The sequence below is a fragment of the Tupaia chinensis genome, unplaced genomic scaffold (assembly GCF_000334495.1).
Source record: "Tupaia chinensis unplaced genomic scaffold, TupChi_1.0 Scaffold000527_1, whole genome shotgun sequence".
Classification (NCBI taxonomy): domain Eukaryota; kingdom Metazoa; phylum Chordata; class Mammalia; order Scandentia; family Tupaiidae; genus Tupaia; species Tupaia belangeri.
The window spans coordinates 2,949,231-2,952,077 of NW_006160040.1; positions in this window are offsets into that span (position 1 = coordinate 2,949,231).

Below are 2,847 nucleotides of genomic sequence, written 5' to 3' on the forward strand. Positions count from 1 at the left end.
GCCGTTGCCCCCCCCCCGCCCCTGACAATGGCAATGACCGGCGGGGAGGCCGTCCCGGGGGCCGTGTGGTGGGGGACCGCGGAGTCGGCGTGGGGCCGAGCCCTCGTGCCCTGCGCACCCACCCGACGGAAGGTGGCATCGCGCGGCCCAGAGGGGTCCTTTCCTGAAGCATGGCCTTCGGGGCCTCCGACTTGCCGCCCTGCTCGCCGCGTCTCGGTTTTCTCGGTGCCGCCGGGACAGGACCAGCTGTGCCTCCTACTAGAGCGCCGGGAGGATGGATGACACGACGCCTGCGACGCGCCTCTCTCGTCCTGGGGATGCGTTCAGCGTCCAGATTCAAAAGTGTCACTGACCTGAGTGTGTGTGTGTGTGTGTGTGTGTGTTTGGGGGGGGGGGGTGTTTCACTGTGGTTGTTGGGGGGGGGGGTTGTTTCACCTTAGAGCTCGCTTGCTCTCTCTCTTTTAGCTTATTTAACCCTAAAAACAACCCCGTTAAATTGATCATTTTAGTATTCTCCATGCTTCATGTGAGAAAAGCGAGGCACAGCCAAATCATGAGTTTCTGAAGTCCACACTGTAATGGCTAGTGTTACAGGACTAGTATAGTTAGTTGTTAACGCTAAGTAACAGGTGACCACCCACTGTTCTCATTGCTGAGGGGACGCAGTCGATGGGATTAGCCATAATGCTACCTAGCCCCTTTTTTTCCTCCCCAAAGATGGTAGCATCTTGCCTGTTTTCTCATTGCCCGGAACAAGTGTTAACGAACAAGGATATGTTAGCCAGTTTTTACACTCTTAAAAATAGCTCATAGAGGGACCAGCAGTTAGTGTAATGGCTATGTTGCTGGACTCCCATGTAGTCCACCAAGGTTCGAGTCCCAAACCAGGTGGCTTAAACACACCGGCCACGTGTGCATGCGTGCCCAAGATCCTGAAAGGAGAATGGAGAAGGGATTCCTGTGTGGCCACCACCCCACTACCCCCGGTGATTTCTTGCTCTCTGTCTATGGTGAGTACATGCTCCCTATAGCAAAAAAAACCTCTCTTAAAAAAATAAAAAGCTCATAGAACACTAAAACCTTAAAACTCCTTCCAGATTTGTGGTTGATAATTCTAAAATTAGAATTATGCCTGGTCTATACTCTTGGGCTACATACGAAAATTGGGACTTGAGGCCAGCAGGTGGTGTGGTGGTTAAGGTGCTGGACACTCCCACTTGGTTGGTTACGGTTCAAGTCCCAGACCTGGTGGCTTGCTTTCTCACTTTCCCTCCTCTTTCTCTCTCTGGTTAAATTAAAATAAATGAGTGAATAAATAAAATTTAAATAATCATTTTTTTAAAAATGGAACTTAAGAAAAGGTAAATTAGGGCCAACCAGTGTCCTGGTGGTTAATGGAGCCAGATGCGACATAGCCATCCATAGTTTGAATGCTGACTGTGAGATGCCCCAAGTTGCAATGGGCAGAGAAGGGATTACAACATGACCGCTCCCCACCGTGTGTGCGTGGGTGCTTTCTCAGTCTCGCTCTCACTCTGGCCAAAAACAAAAAGTAAAAAGAAAAAGTGATCACAAAACAAGATGTTTTTCTCTACAAAAGGTTTGGCATTAGTCTCCTTTTGAATATGAGATTTCCCTCTGGTTTAAAAATTAGATTTTATTTACAAAAATTTAGTGTGGTGTAACTTTTCAGAGGCATGCTTTATCTGAAGTGAGTTATGCTTGTATGTATTAAAGACCATCTATTGACTTCAAAATAAGTAAGAGTAAGCTAGAGATAAGCTCCTGGCAATGAAAATAAATGGTGAGAGTGAGATACCGTACCATTCCAGAGAGTTCCAAGGGCTGACTTCTGGGTTATCCAAGGTGAAAGAAGTCATGAAAATACAAAGAGAGATAAAGACTGAATGTGATATATTGTGCACCTGGGGCTATTTCTTCAGCCTCAGGGTACCTTAAGAGTAACTTTTCATGCAATTTCCCTAATACCAATTCACAGCATGTACTTTAATTTCTCCACAGAAGCCTAGTGCATTATTCTCTGGTCATACTCTATTAACCAAGTTTTTGATTATTCATGGGACTTCGGGTCCCATTTACTTTAAATAATCAGCACTTTCATTTATACTTACAGTTAAAAGGTTGCATTATACCTAATGATAATCAGTTTTTAGAAGGTTAAAATGGTATTTGTTCTTTAATCTTCCAGATAAATATACAATTCCTTAGAGTCTTTATGATTAAAGAGATTTCTGAATTGCTCGTGACTTTTAGAGGAATAGGGAGGGAGAGTATCCTTAATGTGTGAATACAGAAAACACAGCAGGGTTTCTCAGCCTCAGTGTTACTGACATTTTGGACCAGATAATTCTTTGTTGACGGGGGGGGGTGCTGTCTTTCTGTCTCTCTCACTCATGAAATTAATAAACTTAAAAAGAAAGCTATGAAAGTGACATTATCGTGTTTATATTTCAGGATGATCTCTCTGACTGCATTGCAAAGAAGGGGTTGGGGTGGCAGGCAAAAGAACAAATATGGATACAGAAGAATCATCAGGAAAGTCCTAGTTTCCTAGAAATGTTCATGACCAGTGAGGAGGAGTGGTAGAACTGGAGAAGAGGCAAGACTGGACAGACACAGAAGGGATCGATTTGATGAGACACTGGGAGGGAGAGAGTGGGATGGAATAACACCCACTCTAGGTTTCGCTTGAGCCCCTGGGATATTGGTAGACAGGGACATGACAGGAGGGACTGGGATAGGGATGGTGATAGATTCCATGGGGGATTATGTTGGATATGGAGTAAGGGTCTTGTAGGCTTTCTAGGTGGACATTCCCAAGGCAGT